The following is a 22,465-nucleotide window of genomic DNA, read 5'->3' as shown; positions in this document are numbered from 1 at the left end:
GATTTCAAGGGTTTTAGTAAGACCTTGGCACATTTGTAGCCCTGGTGATAAACTTAGGGAATACATGGGTCATCAGAGACAAGCCCTCAACAGCCAGGACAGAAAGGACAGTTGGCTTTATGCTCTCCCCAGAGGTGACAGTTTTCAGTGCTGGTTCCATTCCACCCAGAATGGTGACATTAGGCGCCTAAACACAGACTGGCAGGGGTGTAGGGGACCCGGGGGAAACAGAGGGCAGCACCTTCTGAAACTGAGTGGAAGGCACAAGGCTGACTTTTAAAACATTCCCTCCTTTACCAAAGTAATACAGTCTCATTAAATAAAATTTGGATAACATGGGAAAGTACATTAAAGAAATTTTATCCCACCTGGACCTGTTAGCCAAACACAAGCATTGCTCACTTTTTTATCTTCTGGTGATTTTCTCTGCAAAGAGTCGTTCCGTTTTTTTTTTTTTTTTAAATGTAGTTGTAATTGTGCCTACTATTTCATATCCTGCTTTTCCTACTTACTGTATTGTGTTTCCTTCTGTCATTATTCACTTCAGTTTACAGTAAGGGTACATAAAATGTCATCACGGGATTTATCAAAGTTTTCTTAACCATTGCCCTATAGTCAAACATTTAAATTGCTTTTAATGTTTTGCTATTATACATGTTTTTTTTGTTATTTTCAGTGGTATTGCAATTTAAACCTTTTTTGACACTTAGGATTGTTTCTTAAGATAGATCTCAGAAGTGGAATTATTGAGTTGACAAATATGAATATTCCTAAGAGTTCAAATCCATATTGCTGAATTGTTCCCCAGAGAGGACTGTATTAATGTACACTGCCTCTAGCAATACATAAAAATTCCAGCTACCTGATGGCTTCAACTGCATGGCTATTATCACTAATTTTTTTTCTTCTGCTAACTTAATAGGTAGAAAGTGAGCTTATTTCTTATGTAAACTTTATAGTGTGGTTTATCATACATTCAGAGAAGTATAGAAATCATGAGTGAATGTTCACAAAGTGAACACCCCCTAAGTAACCAGACCCCCGATCACGAAACTGAACATTACCAGAAGCCCAGAAGCCCCTGCTGTGCCCCGTTCACCCTCCTCTACCCCAGCCAAGGGTAACTGCTATCCTGACTTCTCGCACCGTAGGTTAATGTTGGAAAGTGGCATTATTAAGTATTTTCATTTCCTTGATGACTAGAGGAGTTAACCATTTTTCCGTGTGTTAGTTGATGAACTGTAGTTCCTCTTTTGTAAATTGTCTTTTCAAGTTCTTTGTCCAGTAAATGGTTGACTCTTAAGCAATCTCCTAATGTGAGTTTGGCTAAGGTCGGACTGTAGTCGTCATCACATTGTTCAAAAATGGAGAAGTGTGTGTGTGTGTGTGTGTGTGTGTGTGTGTGTGTGTGTGTGTGTTTATGCTCCCATGATCTCACTCTGACAATACTCCTCTTATTTATTTATGCTTCTTTACTGCAAAGCAAGATGGTGCCTCTGTAGGCAACACCTGGCAGGGGTAACTTTTCGGTGATAGAGCTGAGCCTAAATAGACTGCTGTTCTTTCGGTGTCTGTGAGAATAACAGAAATAGGTCACTGAACCTTTTTAAAAATAGAACTGACACATTTGGGGAAAGCATTTTTTCTGCTGAGATAGCACACAGTACAAGATGAAATGATCTCTAGAGGGTAGATGAATTTAGACACTTGATATTAAAAATAAATATTCTTCATGGCAGTAACTCACAGGAAACAGAGTGTCTTTCATAAGAAAGGTCTCTAAACAGTGCTACCTTATGTAAAGTTTTCCCACCTCAGTTCCGGTGTGGGCTCTTCTGAGGGGCAAGGAACAGCTGTAGATGGAGAGAAGGGCCACCTCATCAGCTGTGGTCAGTGTTGGTTCCGTCACCAAAGCCAAGATCTCCTGTCTCACTGGTTTGCTTCCTCCCCTCTTAAGTGTTACACAACCGCCTGCCCACCCTTGGATGGCTCTCCATAGCTGCAAAACAGGCAGGGACAAGGCCATCTCGTCACCTGGGTGCAGCTCCATTCCAGGCCTTCCAAGGGCTTCACTGATTTGTGGAAGGCCAGCTCCAGCATCTCTGCCCACAGGCTCCCCAAGAGCTGTCTAGGGGCCCTAGGCCTGCCCTGTGGGGGGCCCTTCTCTGTCTGCTTCTGAGACATCCTCAGAAATCTCTCTCTGGCTATTGCCCCAGCTCCCGCCCCTTCTCACCCACCCACCCATCCTGCTACCTTCAGAAGCCCTGTGCACCTCAGAGGCAGATGCTTATGTCTTCTCCAGGGATCACCAAGGTGCTGCCTACACCACCATGCTTGGGCTCCACTAATGAGAAAGGCAAGATCTGTGGGCTAGAAAAGCAGAGCCTGGAGTTACTGTGGGAAAGACACTTCAGTACAGCCCCCCAAATGTCGAGGAGGATACATGAGGAGGTTGGCTATCGCAGGAGTTGGGGGGTGAATAGTAGCAAGGAAGGAGGATGCAGAGCTGGGACAGGGACACCTGTGTTTCAGGAAAGTCTGGCCGCAGGGAGAGAGGGTACGCAAGCAGTGGCTACAGGGGATTGGGGAGTAGGAGAGGACAGACAGACAGCTGTGAGGCATTTCTCAGAAGTAGAGCACACAGGCAGGACCGGATGACTTTGACATTGGCACCAAGGAAAGAGGAAGAGGAAGAAAGAGCAAGATGCTGATGCAGCCCTTTCTAATGAGAACACGGTTCTTTAATACAGCACGCATCCACTTATCCACTCACCTATCAAGTGTGTGCTGAGCGCTTCCCTATGTCAGATACTGTTGCAGACTCTGGGAATAATATGTTTCTGCCCAGATCACATTTTCCCTCTGCTGGGTGGGGGGCCGGCAGTGCCGACAACAAACGAGTAAGCAAATAAAAAAGATGACCCCACATGGTGATGGTTGCTCTTGGAAGATAATTTGGGCTGGGGGAATTGTGTGACTGGGTAGGACTTTTCTGAGGAATTGATATTCCAGCTGAGACCTGGATGATATGAAGCAGCCAGTCAGGAGAAGACCCAGGGCAAACAGAACATTCTAGGTAATCAAAAATGCCTCTGCAGAAGGCCCCAAGATGGGCGTGACCTTGGCTCATTTCAGGAACAGAGGGAAGACCGTTGTGGCACGACAAGTTTTGCAAGACAAAATTGTTTTCTGACCTGTTTGCTGAGCTGTCCCTGGACCCACACTGCCTTAGGGTTTCATCCTTGCTTTCTAGACACTTCAGACCTCTTGTAGACCCTTCCTACATCTCTTTTCTCCTTCTCTCCAGACCAGCTCCACTTGGAAGTGAGACCAGTAGCTATAAGATCCAATCTGGGGCTGAGGAAGGAGCTAGAACCAGTTCAGTCCTTTCAGAGCCAAATGCGGAGAGGGCCCTGGGGCCAGCGTGGCTCCTTTTTTTTCGGGTGGTTCTTAACCAATTTTCGACTAAGAACTCCTTTATCAATCTGATACAAGCTGTGAAAAATACACAGGTATGCAATTCTGTACACAATTTCAGGGGGTTTAGGGACCCTTAGGAAAGCTCATCGTGGACCTCTTCTAGGGTTTCTACTTCGGCAGTTCTTTTTAAGCTAACCTTGTCCATTTTCTCCTTAAGGCTGTGTCACTTCCAAGAGAGGATACGTGGAAAAATCACCTTATATATCAAAGTAGCCTATCACTACAAATTCTTTTGACCATAATATCTTCCAGAGGGATAAATCCATATATGATAAGATATAACCATGATGACAGTAAAAATGCATTTGTACAGTGTTTTTTACTTTGCACACCCATTTCCACTTATATCATTTTATCCCACTGACATCCTTGGCACTGACATCCTAGGAAAGGCGTTGTTGTCCCATTTTACAGATGAGGACACTGAGGAATAGGAGGCTAAGCGGCATGCTTGTGATAATAATGCCAGTTGGCAGTGGCTTTGGGCAGGAACCAAGGTCTTGTCACTCCCAGGCCCAGGCTACTAGAGAAGTACAGGTCAGGGCAGGGGCCATCGTGACCTCTCTGCCCACTGCCTCACCCCAGGGCCTGAAGATACCGAGGAGGTAATCTTTATGCACACACACTCTTGGCCCACATAGCCTTCCTGCTGGGAAACAGAGACTTGGAGGAAATGATAATTTCTAACATGAGGAAAGAAGCACAGAGCTGCCTATAGAAGTCAAGGTTGTGTGGATGGAGGGGAACTTCCCACTAGAGGCTTCCTCTTGGCCAATGAAACCTAACCAGTCATTTCTTGTTTCTTCTGAAGACTTACATCCTTTCCTCCTACAGTCCCGCAGAAAAGAGTCTAGCGGAGCGCCACCTAGTGGCCAAGACCATAAGGATGGCCGCTTATTCCCCACACCGCCACCGCCACCCTCTCCCGCAGCTCTCCAGGGGCACCTTGTCGATCAGAAAATTGAACCCATACCTCTTACCAACCACCAGGATAAACGCCAAATGAACCAGAAATCTAAATGTAAAAGCTGAAACCACACAAGTATTAGAAGAAAATACGGCGGACTTATTTATACCCTGGGTGTGGGAAAAGTCTTTCTCTGACTCAGACCCCATGCAATCCAAGGGCAGCTATGGGTACCTGCTCCTCCAGTTGAGAGAGAAAATGTGAGGCAGCTTTCTCTCCCACGTAGCATCCACCCCTCCCAATGAGAGCTAAGCGACTATCCCCAACCCAGGCTCCTCGGGTAAAGGAGGGATGTGGAACTCCTGAGAGAGAAACAGATGAAAAACTAATCAGACTGTCTAGGCTCACAGACCCCATCTTCTCTGCAAAAGGGGAAAGAGGTCTCACCATGGTGACTCACAAAAGGGGGACACAATACCGACATGCACGGAAACCCAGTCCAAGCCCAGCCGAACTCCCAAATAAACGCTTTCTAATGAAAAGTAAAATATCCAGATACAAAAAAAGAAAATATTAATAAATTCAACATTTTTTAAAACCCTGCTGCATGGCAAAAACAAAAAAAAGCAAACTGAGAGAAAAGCTCTGTAACATTTATCATAGATACAGGCTAGTCTGTAATATTAGGAGTATAAGGAACATTTAACTATTGGGGAAAAAAGGCTAAGACTTGATAGAAAATTGGGCAAAAATGTGGATAGACAGTTCACACACATAAAAAATATGTAAATGGACCTTAAAATATGAAAAGATGTTCAGTTTCACTCGTAATGATCCAGATGCATACCTGAACTACAATAAGATACTAGCCTTTGCCAAATTGTCAAAAATTCAAAAGTTTGGTAATACACTCTGTTGTCGAGGCTGTAAGAAAAAGGGGATTCTCATAACGGTTGGTGGGACTGCAAAATGGTACAGCCCCTATGGAGGTAATCTGGAATATCTAGAGGACTACATATGCGTTCACCCTTTGACCCAGCGATCCTAATTCCAGAAATTCACCCTGAAAGTACACTTCCCCAAATATAAAACAATATATTTATAAATTCACTGAGACATTATTTATAATAACAAAATATTAGAAGCAACTTAAATGCTTATCTGTTAGGTAAATACTAACTGAATAAACTATGATGAATTCACACAGTGGAGTAATATAAAGCTGAAAAAGAGAAATATTTCGATGAATTAACATGTGGTGACTTCTAAGATATATTAAGTAAAAATATCAAGGTGCTAGAGGGTGGATTTAGTAGGTTACTTTTTGTATAAGAAAAAGAAACACAGGAAGAATAAATCAGAAACTAATAAAAATGGTTGCTTACAGTGGATGGATAGGAATGGAGTGGAAGGAATAAAAATGGAAGGAAGACTTCTGAGTATACCTATAGAGAGTTTTGACTTTTGAACCATGTAAAAGTTTTATAAACTTTTATAAAAAATATAAAATTTTAAAAGATTTGAAGGGCTTCCCTGGTGGCGCAGCAGTTAAGAATCCGCCTGCCAGTGCAGGGGACACGGGTCCGAGCCCTGCTCCAGGAAGATCCCACATGCTGTGGAGCAACTAAGTCCGTGCACCACAACTACTGAGCCTGCGTTCCAGAGCCTGCGAGCCACAACTCCTGAAGCCCGGGCGCCTAGAGCCCATGCTCTGCAACAAGAGAAGCTACTGCAACGGAAGCCCGCGCACCGCAACGAAGAGTAGCCCCTGCTCACCGCAACTAGAGAATGCCCGTGTGCAGCAACAAAGACCCAACGCAGCCAAAAATAAATAAATAAAACAAATAAATTAAAAAAAAAAAAGATTTGAAGAAGCAAATCCTGAAACTAAATGCAAATAGAAACAAAGAAACCTAACTGCCTATCAGATCAGTATGGAGCCCCACCCATACACAGAGTCAATTTCAATGATTTGTGAATACTGTCCTCTGTATACCTTTATTAGTGGGATACATTCTAAGAACAAATAGAACAGCAAAATCTTGAATTTTTCTTGAAAGTCTTCTTGTTGGAAATGGTATTGGGATAGTAATTCTGTTTTGAGTATGTTGTAGGACAGAGCAAATGATTAAATATACTGCTGTTGAATCAGGTTTCTCCTGTGGAGGAAGAGAGACACAAATTTGGAACGGGAAGGTGAGGAAGAACCCTACAGAGTTGGATTTGAATTGGAGGACATTTATTTTAGAAAAAATGCATTTCCTACCTCTGTCCACTAAAATGTCTATAAGCAACGATATCCTAGTAACAATGAGCAAACCTAGGGACCAGAGCCCGGTTTCTGAATGCCATTCTCCACTAAAAGAAACCTTGGTGAGATGGCTGATTCCAGGTCTGGGGCAGGGAAAATAAAAAGTGAGCCAGAAAGTAAGAAACTGCTCAGAGACTGATGGAAACCTGTCAAAAGGATACAGACCTCAGCTTGAAGGAACTTCTACTAATTTGGGACAGTTTGGCTATCAGAAAGAAATTATGATAGTCGATTATATCATTCAGGTGGCAGCCCTCTGAAGATTCACTTCCAAGATCACTCCTGTGGGTCTCTCCATATGGCCACCTCAAAACACACACACACACACACACACACACACACACACACACACAGCAGCTAACTTCCCCCAGGGCAAGTGATGCAAACAGAGAGCTCCCCAAATGAAAACCACAGTCTTTCTATAACGTAATTTCAGAAGGGACATTCTATATCTCCTGCCATAGTCTCGTCTTTAGAAGTGAGCCATTAAATCCAGATCACAGTCAAGGTGAGGGGGACACACAGGATGTGAATACCAAGAGGTAGGAACCATTGGGAACCATCTTAGAGGCTGCCCATCACTCCAAGTAATCAAACATAATAATATCACCAATAATGGGACAAACTGACATTCTATGCCTCCTGATACAATACAGCAGGAGATACACAATGACACTATGTACTACTCTTGGTGAAAAAATACAAGGGAAAAACAGAGAGACCCAGAATGTGGGACACTCTACAAGAAAATTTTCTGTACTTCAAAATGTCAGTATCATGAAAAAGAAAAAAAAAAGTCAAACTGTTTTAGGTTACAGAAGAGCAAAGAGAAAAGATAACTCAGTTAGATCCTGGATCAAAAAACAAAAATAGCTATAAAGGGACATTCCTGAACCAGTTAGAGAATTTGAGTATAGACTATATATTAACTGTTAAGTATATGTTAATTGATTGGGTGTGATAATGGTGTTGTGACTATGGAAGAGAATCTTTCTCCTTAAGAGAAGCATGCCAAAATATCTAGGAGTCTGCAAATTATTTTCAAACAGTTTAGCAAAACAAGCAAAACACACAAAAACCCTAAACCGCTAATGTGTAAATACATATATGAGTGTATATATATATATATATTTGCTAGTATGAAGGGTATACTCATGTTCATTGTCCTACTCTTTCAACTTTTCTCCAGGTTTAAAGTTTTTCCAAATAAAAGGTTATGGGGGTGGGAGACAGGGTGGGGGAGAGGAGGGGTTACAAGGAACTCAGTGCAAATCTCTACGAAGAAGACCCTTGGTATTTGCTAGGCTGTTATGAAGATTCCAAGGAACCGATAAGCACTACAAAGGTCTCTTGGTGGTGCCCAGTGTATGTTCTTTGAATGAATCCTCATTCCATCATGTGGGTGAAAAGGTGGATTAAGGAGTCAGACAGACTTGCTCTAATCCTTGCTCTGTCCCTTCCTGGCTGTGTTAACTTGGGGCAAGTTACTAAACATTTCTGACCCTCAGTTTTCTTATTTGTAAAAAGAGAGATCATGCCTACCCTGCAGGAATACTCAATAAATAATACTGCCTAGTCACACCTACCAACCTGTCAAATCATTCATTCAATTCATTCATGAATTCAATAACCATTTATCGCCATGCCCTGTAATGAGCAAGGGATACAAATAGGACTCCAGTTACTTTAGGGAACTCATGGTCAAATGCGGATGGGGGCATATAAATACTAAAAGGTCAGTGCTGGCTGTGACAGGAGCACGTGGGTACGTAGTAGTGGGGGTGAGGGGCTCCCCAGAAGACTTCACAGAGGCAGTGCACTCTGGAACGGTGAGCTTGGTGGCCTGCATAGATGATGGGGAAGGAGAGTGACCTGCACGGAGGGCTCTCAGGGACAAAGGGTCAAGAGAGTTGGGCAGAGTGGGAAGGGCCAGGTCAGGAAACGGGTGGTGGGGGCTTGTGAGCCGTGTGGGCCCTGGTCTAGGATGATGGGATGCCCCTAAAGGATGCGTTTCCAAAGATCTTTTATTGTCACTGACCACGGGGGCCTAGATGTTTGGTTCAGAAAATAGAACCAGCAGAGCTCAGCTGTGTTATATTAGTTTAAAAAAACACTTGCAGGAGGACAGTTCCCCAATACAGAAAAGAAATAAGATAAAATAAAAATTAAAAATACTTGAATTGGAAGTCCCTGGTGGTTCAGTGGTTAGGACTTGGCGCTTTAATGCCAGAGCCCAGGTTCAATCCCTGGCTGGGGACCTAAGATCCTGCAACCCATGGTGGCGGGGAACACAACACTTGAATTGGCAAACAGAAGGAAGTTATGGACTCTAACCTTTCCCTGTTGCCCTTCTCCCAGCCCTCTTCTCCGAAGGGGAAGAGAGAAAGTGATTGCCGAAGAGTAAAGCTCATCTGTCACCTCGTCTGCCGCCAACCCCTTATCCAGCCTCTGTCCCCAAGCACCTAAGACCATTAGGTCCACGCACTACCCACCACCCAAGACAGCAGGGATTTCTACATTCTAAATCCCACGTTTCTTTAATGCATTAATATTCCCCCTTGCTGGGGAAGCACAGAGAACCCACCCTGTGCCAGCGCTCCAGAGGGCTAAGAACTCCTGTCTCCTGTCCCAGTGTGGGTGGGCGCCTGGGCCCTGCTGTGGGCCCAGGCAGGGGTGGGGGCCAAGGAGCAGACCGAGGGCACACACGGGGAAGGATGCTTCTTGCCTAATTCCAAATCATTTTTCTGAGAACAAAAACTATGTACAAATGAATATTTCCATCTTTACTTCAAATTCTAGGTTTCAACTGCAATATTAATGCTATTCCACAGTGTAATTTACTTGTAATACTATATCAATTATTTCCATTTTACAGTTCTTCTTCTTAAAGTAGTAAAGCAAATGTTTAAAACAGCACCAATCCACAGCCCACACATTCTCCATTCAGGCTCAGAATTGTGCTCTCTCTTTCAGAATTGCACATAATTGAAAACAATGAAAACCCACGATGTGCTAAATGCTCTAGTCATTAAAGCATTTTTTAAACTCTGGAATAAAAGACCGTTCTTGTGGTTGTGGTTATTATTTATTTATTTATTTTTAGAAGCCCCAAACAAGCTGCTTCCTGTTCCCAGACTGACATCTGCTGGGGATGTCAGGCTGACCGGCTTCCCAGGCAGGCCCCACAGCCGGCTGCCAGTCAGCCCACCTGGGGGGGCCAGGGCTGTAGGGGCAGGCCAGGGGCAGGGGGCCTATGCTAAGCACTGCTCTTCCCTTAGCTGAGATCCAAGCTCAGCAACTGGCCCCGGGGCCCCAGTTTCTCTCCTGTTCCAGCAGCGGGGTTAAGCCCCAGAATGGCACTGGCTTGGCACAGGGTCCCTGGAGTCGAGTAGCTCAGACAAGGGGCTGATGGGCAGGAGAGAGTTTGGGGGCAAAATAGGCAGGCGGGCAGGATGGGTGTCCTCTGCGTGCAAACAGGCCCCCAGACTCTGTAGAGGCAAGCCCTGTTTCCTTGCTTTCTCCAGGATGTCTTCATGTGGCATCTTTCATTTTTTTTTGGTATTGGTTCTTTGGCCTTTGGTAAAACAGCTCCTGCTTTGGCAGTCCTTAGGGCATCGTGTCCTCTAGGGGAGGGTCTCCATCTTTCTCCAATTAGATCATGGATTAACAACCAAGGACCAAGCTTCCTTTTCCACCTACAATGAGGGCCCCTCTGCCTATTTCCTAATTTGTAAGAAGTCTGGGTCTCCTCCTCAATTTAAATCGCAGTTGGGGTGTGGAGGTGGGGGATGTAAGAGGTTGGGGGAGTGGAGTGTTTTTTTCTCTTTCCTGGAGATGTCCTCCAGCTCCAGGGCCCCATTATGCAGAAGGATGGCATCCATACTAGCATCTCTGGCTCTACGCTCTGACTTCCAGTCCCATGAGGGACATTTTCTGTAAGGTCCCTTTGTCCCCTCAAAGTCAGCATCCTGCCTCAACCAGCCCTCTGACACCACTCTTCTACATACCCTGGCCCTGTCCAATACCTCCAGTGGGCGTGGATCCCTACCCCTTTGAACCCTCCTGTCCTCCCATAGCTGTCCCACATCTGTCCCTTCATGACCACCAACCTTTCCCTCCCCCTGCCCAGCTTCTCCCGCTTCAGCCAAACTGTCTACCCCATTCCCAGGTGAAGCTCTCAAAGGCACCCCCAAACCTACTTAAACACCATTAATGAAACCTCATCATCCACAGAAAAAGCCCAAGCCCTTGGCCTGATCTTCAGAGAGCATGGCCCAGCCCAGAGTCAGCCAGGGTTTCCCAAGGCTGGGAGCCTGCCCTGGGGATTGGCAAATCCATGGGTTGATTTTAGGTGGAATGAGGGGGAGCATTAAAAAATGAAAATGACGGGGACTTCCCTGGCGGTCCAGGGGGTTAAGACTTCACCTTCCAGTGCAAGGGGTGCCTGCTCAATCCCTGGTCAGGGAGATAAGATCCCACATGCCTCCCGGCCAAAAAAACAAAATATAAACAAGCAATATGGTAACAAATTCAATAAAGATCTTAAACAATGGTCCACATCAAAAGAAAAATAAAAGAAAAAAAACAGAAATGACTGAATGAGAAGGTGATTCTGCTTTTTATTCTCTTTCAGTTATCAATTTCAAGAGAAAGTTGACTTTTAAAAAAATTAATTTTAGAATAGTTTCAACTTTCTAGAAAAGTTGAAAGAAATATCAACTTAGAGTTTCTGTCTACCCTAAACCCAGTTCCCGGGCACTGTTAACCGTTGCTGGGGGAGGCTGTGAACACATACAGCAGGGAGGGTGAGCTGGACTTGAATCACCACGGTTTCCTTTGCAATGAATATATTTTCTGTTACCTTCCATTCCAGCAAGTGATACTACTCATACACATTCTAAAATGCAAAAAACTCTGAAAAAACGAAAGGTTGTAAGCCTGGAGCCAAAGTTGAGTCAAGGCAAGCTATATATAGTTCTTCATCTTAGTGTAAATATTCATACATTTCTCTGCAGAAATATTCATTGATTCTTTTGCCCCCTGGGGTGTGTTAACTAACGTTAAGTATATGCATTATATCACCTTTCTGAATCCAGAAAAAAAATCTGAATTTCAAAACACATCTGGCAATTTTGAGCTTTCCACTTATGGCCTGTGATATAAAGTTTCTTTGAAAAATAAATTGAAGTTAAAAGAACAAGTCATTTAAAGAAAAACAGTAAGTAAATTTTAAGTACAGATGACCTATATTTTAAAGTTTCTCTTTCACTCTTTCCCACTCTTCATATAAGCACATAACTAACACCAAAAATGAGACAAAGAATCTGCAAGGCCTCAAGATCCAGACCAAACTCCTCAGCTGGTATTCATGTGTGCTTTGCCCACTCCCTGCCCCCCATACCTCAGGTACCTCAGTTCCCCCAACATACCAGTCATGCTTTCACACAATCAGGGGGACTTCACACAATCAGCTCCATCTCCCAGAAATGCCTTCCACCACTGGCAAACTCTTGGCGCTTCTTTCAAACTCAGGTTGGATTCCACTTCTACAGAAAGCCTTCCTTGGTTGCACCCAGGCTTGACCTATGCGGTCCCATGGTACACTACGCCGTGTTGTGGGTAAGGAAGTGGTTTGACCCCTAGCTCTACCCCTTTTTAGCTGGCTGATTTTTGTCACTTAATTATAGTCACTAAACTTAATCAGCGAGATTAGTAATGATAGTTATTATTTATTGAACTTATGCACTGTTCTCAGTGCTTTACATGTATAAATTCATTTCAGCCTCACAAGCCTGAGAGGTAGAAACTGTTTTGATCCCCATTTAACACACGAAGAAACGGAGGCCAGTGAGGTTAAGTTCCTTTTTCCAAGCTCACAGTAAGCAGGGGCAGCTGGAATTTCTTCCTCGATCCCTCTTGCTCCCCACTATGGAGCAGCTGGGGCAGTACCCGAATCACAGGGTTACTGGGAAATAAAATGGGAGAACCTTGGTAAACTCTGTGTTTCATCCTTGCAGGGTCCTCCTGGCCGAGCCTGCACTCATACCCCAAACACAGTGGTCTCTTACATGCTACCGAGGGGAGCTCAGCGAGGGGCCTACAAGTCCCCGCTCCTGCTCTCTGCTGCTCCTCTTTGCTTTATCATCTCCTCATTGGAATCTTCTGGCCTAAGCCCAAGCTGGGTGGGGCCTGCCCACAGCTTTATACTGTAGTCAGAATTTACAATTTCGGCCTCTCCCTCTGAGCTCAGCAGAAAGACATGTGCCGGACTCACATTTGTCTTTCATCTAGCGCCCCGCACAGGGTCTGAAACAAAAGAGTTTGGTAAACATGCAAAGAATAAATGATGAAGTAAATGTATGGACAAATGGATGGATGAAATAACAAGAAGTGGACACATTTTTGTCTTTAGAATATCCAACACATTTGACATACCATGACTAAAGCAGAGTGAAAAATAACATTATCCAGGTAACACTGTTCCAATCAGAAGTTCAGAGGCTGAAGAAGAAAGGAAAAAAACAAAAACAACCTTTCAGGGCTTCCCTTGTGGTACAGTGGTTAAGAATCCACCTGCCAATGCAGGGGACACGAGTTTGATCCCTGGTCCAGGAAGATTTCACATGCCACGGAGCAACTAAGCCGATGCACCACAACTACTGAAGCCCATGCACCTAGAGCCCGTGCTCTGCAACAAGAGAAGCCACCGCAATGAGAAGCCTGCGCACCGCAAGGAAGAGTAGCCCCAGCTTGCAGCAACTAGAGAAAGCCCGCGTGCAGCAGCCAAAAATAAATAAATAAATATATTTTTTAAAAAAACCAAAAACTGACACACTGTCTGCACTGTGTCTGCATTTCTAGTAAAATAATGTGGTAGTGATATTCAACCCATACGATTCTCACTTGAGATGGGAAGCTGTGAAGGGAACAACTGCATTCGTGATAAAGTTAAGACATGTTAACTGGCATTGAATAAGTGTGATGGTATAATAACACTTGTAAGTGAATGTGAGGCAGAACCATAAATGGCAGCAAACAGCTGCAGTGGGCCAGCGGGCACTGAAATGTGCCCGGCCACGGAGGACCAGAAGTGATGGCTGCCGCACTTCAGCACTGGAAAAGTAGCTCCTTATGCAAAAACTACATAGATGACCAGATATGATCCAAGATAGTCTGTATTTCAATGATGACAAAAGGATGAAATGTCATTGACATTTAACTTATTAGACTACTTTCCCCCTTTATCTTTTTTCTTCTCTTCTAAATTTGGCAGCGGAAGGATAACATATTCACTAATGAGTGCAGTTTTTAAAGGTAAAAGTGTCTAATTATGGGGTAAGAGGAAATTATTTTGCCAGGGTGCAGAAGAGCCTGGAGTCCGGGAATGGTACCCTCGGGCACTGCTGTTTAATCCATAAGCTATTTATCTCCTCACTTACACCTGGCAGAAACAATTAGCACTTGGTAATCTGTTGATCTTATCGAGGCCCTAGGACCTGCTATCATAGTTGCCACCAATATAAATGCTATGCGAAATAAACAGTGTAGAAGTGGCCTGCTATTAAATCATGCCCATTTAACCAGGTTTATTTTAGTCTGGTGGAGTCTTTGCATTTTGGTGTCACTTCTAAGTCAATATGTTAATTTTCCAAGGGATATTAAGATGCTTTCAGAGCTCTGTGGGGATCAGCATCCTTTTCAAAAGTGCCATCGGTGCCTCAGAAAGCAGTACCGGTGTAAACACAAGTGCAACGGCGGCGAAGATGCAATCTTGTAAGAAAGTTTTCAAAAAGCCACCAAGAACAGCAACCTCCCCTAACTTGCCTTCTGCAGTCCTGGGACTCAGTACCTCCAGATCAACTGGGACTCCCTGGCCTCCACCCTCCCTCCTCTTTTGCACCTACGCTCCAGAATGGCCGACAGAGTCCGGATGTGAAAGCCTTCCCTACTGTCTGTGTCCGTCTGCAGACTGTGAGCCCTGAGGCCATCCCATGGCACTTGCTGGGCACCCGGCAGGGTACTCAATAGGCCACGTGGGAAGCTGCTGGCAGACTTTGCCTCAAATGTTCCAAAGTTCAAAGAGGTGTGATGGAGAGAAAGGTATTTTCAGACATGAACTTCTTCACCCCACCTCCCCCAATTTCATACTTTCTTACCCATATAAACAGATAGGGGGTACAGTGCCTTAAAAGAGGCTTCTGTTAGGATAGAAAACAAAACAGCCAGCCTTTATGACTTTTGTTATTTAAAACCTAAATCCTTAGGAGAATTCAGCCGATTTTTAAGCAGAGACTGGTTGACTAGGGAGGGATTTCCCCAGCCGGGAAAGTATTTGAGTTGGGGAGGAGAGAAGGAGGGAGGAGGGAAGGAACGAGGAGAGGGGAGAGCGGTGGGGGGCCGGGTGGGGGGTGGAGGCGCGGGGCACTGGAAGGGGGAATCGCGAAGAGAAGGAGGTAGGGAGGGATCCTGTGTCTGCGGTGTTGTGCAACAGAGCCCAGGGAGGTGGCGAAGGAAAAGGTCAGCACAGCCCGGAGACCAGGGTTTGCAGCTCAGAGGCTTTCAGGAGCCTGGAGAATGGGGGAGACCAGCCCGAGGCGACGGAAGTGGTGCTGACAGGTGAGCTGGAGAAAGTGCCTCCCGCCTATAGGACAGGATATTCCTTTACTTTGTCACAGAAGGACTAGCTCAGACCTCAGACCTGGCCAGGCTGTGGGCAGGGATGTGGGGCATCTGAGCAGTACCTGGGTGGACCAGTGAGTGAGAACCAGAACCACTCAAGGGCACCTCTCCTGCCACTTGGAACCAGTGTACAACCCCAGAGGGTAGGGGTGGTGAGGGAATTTCAGGAAGGAGGGAGGTTATGTTTTGTTTTCTCATCAATCTGAAAGAAAGGGATTCAGAATCAGAAATTAAATAGCTTCTTGTATACTTGAGCCTGTGCCTAAGATTTGTATCCATGTCATATGTTTGGGAAATGCTCATTTCACAAAGTTAAATACTTTTCCTTTTTGTAGGACTTCTCAGAATTTTAATTTTCTAAAATAATACATTCTGGACCTCAGAGAAAGGGATTCAGTAGATCACTTGTGTGCTGGTAAATGGTCAATAACCGACTCAAGGATCAGATCGGGGATTAAAAACTCTGACTTGTAGCTTTTGCCCATTTCCATGGTGTAAATACTCTGAAGGGCCATCCTAGCTCCAGAGCTCCCCTGGGCATTTGCTGAGGCCTTTGTTGTAGTTCAACAACTCCCTGATCCCAATCCTTCAGCTGGCACTCCCCACAGTGGGCGTGTGGGGATCCAGAGGGCTCTCCACAATAAAATTCTTGCATGCCAATCTCTGCCTTGCAGACCTGACCTGGGACTTGTCCTTTTATACATGTGTCATCAGTTTTGATTAAAGGAAACAGTTTCCTGATTCATTACAGTATTTGTGCATAATTGGGTTAAATGATTATACCAATGCCAAGATCTATGACCTATGAGGCACAACATAAAGAACGAATAAAGGACAGGATCCCCATGGTAGCCAGGCTTCAGGATGGCCACAAATGATTCTTGCCTCTTCATATTCACATCCCTAAAAAGGGCTGATCTGTGTAACCAGTAGGATATTTTGCAAATGAATGTGTGACTTCTGAGTCTAGGTCATAAAAGCCTCTGTGGCTTTTGCCTTGTCCTTTCTTAGATCACTCATACTGGGGGAAGCCAGATGCCATGTCATGAAGACTCTTGAGTAGCTCTATGGAGGAGTCCACGTGGTGAGAAACTCTGTAGCATCAATTTGCCAGTCTGAGAGTGCACCATCTTGGAAGCAGATGCTCCAGCTCCAGTCAAGCCTTTACTAATGGGACTGCAGCCCAGCTCCTGAACTTCTGACCTGCAGAAACTATGCTAGAAAATAAATGTTTATTGTTGTTTTAAGCTGCTAAATTTGGAGGTAATTTGTTATTCTAACTTATAACTAACAGAGTACTTAATCTATAGAAGCTTTATAATTAGCAGGGGAGAAAAGACAGATATGGGTATATAAAAATATGTGAAGCCAGTATGGGTATAATCATATACTGACTGTTACAAGTTCTGAAAAATGGAGGGCAGGAAGGGGAATGAGATTGTACAGTTGAAAAATAAGGAGCCCCATTTGGGAAGCTTTCAAGAGGTCAGTTTTGGAAGAAAAGGAGGTTTGACAAAAGGCAGGACCATATTTGGGGGTTTCTCCTTTTTGGAGAAACCAAATTCCTGAGGAGTTGATGCAAATGTTCTTTGCAAAATGTGAAATTCACTTGAAAATCAAGACTATATCTTTTGGGACTTCCCTGGCAGTCCAGTGGTTAAGACTCCATGTTTCACTGCAGGGGGCCCTGGTCCCATCACTGGTTGGGGAACTAAGATCCCACATGCTACGTGTGGCCAAAAAATATATATGTATTTATAAGTATAAATATAAATATATATTAAAAAATATATTTTAGAACATACAAGTCAACCTGTTTTTATTTTTTTAACTTTTTATTTTATATTGGAGTATAGACAATTAACAATGTTAGTTTCAGGTGCACAGCAAAGGGACTCAGCCATACATATACATGTATCTATTCTCCCCCAAACTCCCCTCCCATCCAGGCTACCACATGACATTGAGCAGAGTTCCCTGTGCTATACAGTAGGTCCTTGTTGGTTATCCATTTTAAATACAGCAGTGTGTACATGTCAATCCCAAACTCCCTAACTCTCCCTTCCCCTCATCCTTCCCCCCGGTAACCACAGTTTGTTCTCTAAGTCTTGAGTCTGTTTCTGTTTTGTAAATAAGTTCATTTGTATCATTTCTTTTTAGATTCTGCGTATAAGGGATATCAAAGGATATTTCTCTTTCTCTGTCTGACTTACTTCACTCAGTATGACAATCTCTAGGTCCATCCATGCTGCTGCAAATGGCATTATTTCATTCTTTTTTATGGCTGAGTAATATTCCATTGTATATATGTACCACGTCTTCTTTATTCATTCCTCTGTCAATGGACATTTAGGGTGCTTCCACGTTTTGGCTACTGTAAACAGTGCTGCAATGAACACTGGGGTGCATGTATCCTTTCAGACCATGTTTTTATGCCCAGGAGTGGGATTGCAGGGTCATACGGTAGCTCTATTTTTAGCTCTTAAAAGAACCTCCATACTGTTCTCCGTAGTGGCTGTACCAATTTACATTTCCACCAACAGTGTAGGAAAGTTCCCTCCTCTCCACACCCTCTCCAGCATTTACTGTTTGTGGACTTTTTGATAATAGCCATTTTGACTAGGGTGAGGTGATATCTCATTGTAGTTTTGATTTGCATTTCTCTAATAATTAGCAAAGTTGAACATCTTTTCATGTGCCTCTTGGCCATCTGTATGTCTTCTTTGGAGAAATGTCTATTTAGGTCTTCTGCCCATTTTTTGATTGGGTTGTTTGTTTTGATGGTATTAAGCCTCATGAGCTGTTTGCAAATTCTGGAGACTAACCATTTGTCAGTCACATAATTTGCAAATATTTTCTCCCAATCTGTGGGTTGTCTTTCGTTTTTTGTTTATGGTTTCCTTTGCTGTGCAAAAGCTTTTGAGTTTAATTAGTCCCATTTGTTTATTTTTGTTTCTATTTCCATTATTCTGGGAGACAGATCAAAAAAAAAGATACTGCTGCGATTTATGTCAGGAAGTGTTCTGCTTATGTTTTCCTCTAGGCGTTTAATAGTGTCCGGTCTCACATTTAGGTCTTTAATCCATTTTGAGCTTATTTTTGTGTATGGTGTTAAAGAATAATCTAATTCCATTTTTTTTACATGTAGCTGTCCAGTTTTCCCAGCACCATTTGTTGAAGAGGCCACCTTTCTACCATTGAGTGGTCTTGCCTCCTTTGTTGTAGATTAATTGACAATAGGTGCGTGGGTTTATTTCTGGGATATCTATCCTGTTCCACTGATCTATATTTCTATTTTTGTGCCAGTACCATACTGTTTTGATGACTATAGCTTTGTAGTATAAAGTCAGGGAGCACAATTCGTCCAGCTCTGGCTTTTTTCTCAAGATTGCTTTGGCTATTCGGGGTCTTTTGTGTCTCCATACAAATTTTAAGTTTGTTTTGTTCCAGTTCTGTGAAAAATGCCATTGGTAATTTGATAGGGATTGCATTGAATCTGTAGATTACCTTGGGTAGTACATTTTCACAATGTTGATTCTCCTAGTCCGCGAACATGGTATATCTTTCCATCCGTTTGTGTCTTCTTCAATTTTTTCATCAGCGTCTTATAGTTTTAGGAGTACATGTCTTTTGTCTCCTTAGATAGATTTGTTCCTAGGTATTTTATTCTTTTTGATGTGATGGTAAATGGGATTGGTTCTTGAATTTCTCTTTCTGATCTTTGTTACTGTATAGAAATGCAACAGGTTTTTGTGTATTAATTTTGTAACCTGCAACTTTACCAAATTCATTGATGAGCTCTAGTAGTTTTCTGGTAGTGTCTTCAGGATCTTCTATGTATAGTATCATGTCATCTTCAAACAGTGACAGTTTAACTTCTTCTTTTCCAATTTGTATTACTTTTATTTCTTTTCTTCTCTGATTGCCGTAGCTAGGACTTCCAAAACTATGTTTAATAAAAGTGGCAAGCATGGACATCATTGTCTTGTTCCTGATATTAGAGGAAATGCTTTCAGCTTTTCACCATTGAGTATGACATTAGCTGTAGGTTTACTGCATACGGCCTTTATTATGTTGAGGTATGTTCCCTCTGTGCCCACTTTCTGGAGAGTTTTTATCATAAATGGGTGCTGAATCTTGTCAACAGTATTTTCTGCATCTACTGAGATGATAATATGGTTTTTATTCTTCAATTTATTGATGTAGTGTATCACACTGATTGATTTGTGGATATTGAAAAATCCTTGCATCCCTGGGATAAATCCCACTTGATCATGATGTATGATCCTTTTAATGTATTGTTGGATTTCGAATGCTAGTATTCTGTTGAGGATTTCTGTGTTTATGTTCATCAGTGATATTGGCCTGTAATTTTCTTTTTTTGTGGTATCTTTGTCTGGTTTTAGTATCAGGGTGATGGTGGCCTCATAGAATGAGTTTGGGAGTTTATTTCCTCTGCAATTTTCTGGAACAGTTTCAGATGGATAGGTGTTAGCTCTTCTTTAAAGGTTTGATAGAGTTCACCTGTGAAGCCATCTGGTCCTGGACTTTTGTTTGTTGGAAGACTTTTAATCAGTTTCAATTTCAGTGCTTGTGACTGGTCTGTTCATATTTTCTATTTCTTCCTGGTTCAATCTTGGGAGACTGCATCTTTCTAAGAATTTGTCCATTTCTTCTAGGTTGTCCATTTTATTGGCATACAGTTTCTTGTAAGAGTCTCATGATCCTTTGTATTTCTGTGGTGTCAGTTATAACTTCTCCTTTTTCATTTCTAATTTTATTGATTTGAGTCCTCTCCCTTTTTTTCTTGATGAATCTGGCTAAAGGTTTATCAATTTTATCTTCTCAAAGAACCAGCTTTTAGTTTTATTGATCTTTGCTATTGTTTTCTTTGTCTCTATTTCATTTATTTCTGCTCTGATCTTTATGATTTCTATCCTTCTACTAACTTTAGGTTTTGTTTGTTCTTTTTCTCTAGTTGCTTTAGGTGTAAGGTTAGGTTATTTGAGATTTTTTCTTGTATCCTGAGGTTAGATTGTATTGCTATAAACTTCCCTCTTAGAACTGCTTTTGCTGCATCCCATAGGTTTTCGATCATTGTGCTTTCATTGTCATTTGCCTCCAGGTATTTTTTTATTTCCTCTTCAATTTCCTCAGTGATCCATTGGTTGTTTAGCAGCATATTGTTTAGCCTCCACAGTGTTTTTTTTTATAGTTTTTTTCTTGTAGTTTATTTCTAATTTCATAGCATTGTGATCAGAAAAGATGCTTGATATGATTTCAATTTTCTTAAATTGAGGGGCGGCGTCAAGATGGTGGACTAGGAGGACACAGAATTCGTGTCTCCGCACAACTAGGGAACCTACTGGGCAGCAGTGGGGGACTATGGACACCTAAGGGGATGGGAGGAACCCCCAGCAAACAGGTAGGACATGTGGCATGGGGGAGAGTGAGGGGAGAGGAGAAGTGGAGGTGGGATGAGACCAGTGCCCCTGAGGGGCGGCTGGGGGAGGGGAAGGGATCCCACGCCGAGAGGGGGAAAGCGGGGGACCATTCTGAGGGTAGAGGATCAAAAGGGAGCATGGCAAGCATTTCCCCTACTCACTTGGGCCCTTGGGAGCCTGCTGAGATCCCTGGCCTGATCCTCTGCCCACCAAGGCCCCCTCCAGCCATGCGAGTCCTGAGGCAGTGGGAGGGAGGGAAGGGGGAGCAAAAGTAAAGGCCGGACCTACAGGGCTGGCACCCCTGAGAGGAGGCTGGGGGAGGGGAGGAGTTCCTACACCCAGTGGGACCCAGCCATGGTGAGCGGTCCAGCGGTGATGGGGTTGACCCTGGGAGGGGGGCAGAGGAACAGAAGGGAACATGGCCAGCACCTTCCCTATCCACTTAGGCATTGAGGAGACTGTTGGGTTCCCAGGCCTACTCTGCCCTTGGAGCCTCCCTCCTGCTGCACAGAGCCCAAGCCCTCCCCTACACCCCCACCCAGGGCCCCACCTCTACACTTGGAGACCCCATCTGAGACCCCCTCCAACTATGATGGGCCGAAACCCCACCCACACACCCTCACCCAGGGCCTTACCTTCAAACTCTGGAACTCCACACTCTGGAGGTCCTCCTTTGGAGGTGCTGCCTCTCCCCTTCCGTGCAGGTCCTAAGCAGAGGTCTCACCCCACGTTTGAACATCACCCCCCCACGCCTAGGCCACCCCCACCCTAAACCCCACCCTGCCTAAGTTCCACCCCGCCACCTAAACTAAGACCCCCCCATAGCCAAGGCTGTTTTTTTTCTTCTTCTTTAAGTTGGGGTTCTGTTTTACGTTGTTGATGCATTTACTTTCTATTCTTTCTAATAAACCTTTTATTTTTCTAATTTTATTTTATTCTTTACACTTTGTTATTGTTCTGCTCCTTTTGGCTTATTCCCCCCCCCACTACCCTTTTATACTTTTTACCTTTCTAATTTTTATTTTTAATTTTTTGTTATTGTACTGCTCCTTTTTTTCTTTCTTTCTTTTTTTTTTTTTTGCTTGCTGCACCACGCAGCTTGCAGGGTCTTGGTTCCCAGGCCGGAGGTCAGGCCCGAGCTCCTGTGGTGGGAGCGCTAAGTCCTGTGGTGGGAGTGCTAAGTCCAAACCACTGGATTAACAGAGAACCTCAGACCCCAGGGAAAATTAATCGAAGTGAGGTTCCCCCAGAGGTCCTCATCTAAGCACCAAAACCCGGCTCTACAACCAGTAAGACAGGAATACAGCCTCACACATCAAAAAAGAAAAAAATGAAACAACAAAAAAATGTTGCAGATGAAGGAGGAAGGTAAAAACGTACACGAACAAATAAATGAAGATGAAATAGGCAACCTACCTGAAAAAGAATTCAGAGTAATGACAGTAAAGATGATCCAAAATCTCGGAAACAGAATAGAGAAAATACACGAATACATTTAACAAGGATCTAGAAGAACTAAAGAGCAAACAGTGATGACCAACACGATAACTGAAATTAAAAATACTCTAGGGCTTCCCTGGTGGCGCAGTGGTTGAGAGTCCACCTGTCGATGCAGGGGACATGGGTTCGTGCCCTAGTCTGGGA

Source organism: Phocoena sinus, chromosome 7 (genome assembly GCF_008692025.1).
Source record: "Phocoena sinus isolate mPhoSin1 chromosome 7, mPhoSin1.pri, whole genome shotgun sequence".
Lineage (NCBI taxonomy): Eukaryota > Metazoa > Chordata > Mammalia > Artiodactyla > Phocoenidae > Phocoena > Phocoena sinus.
The sequence above is the reverse complement of the archived record's forward strand: the minus strand, read 5'-3'. Positions refer to the sequence as shown.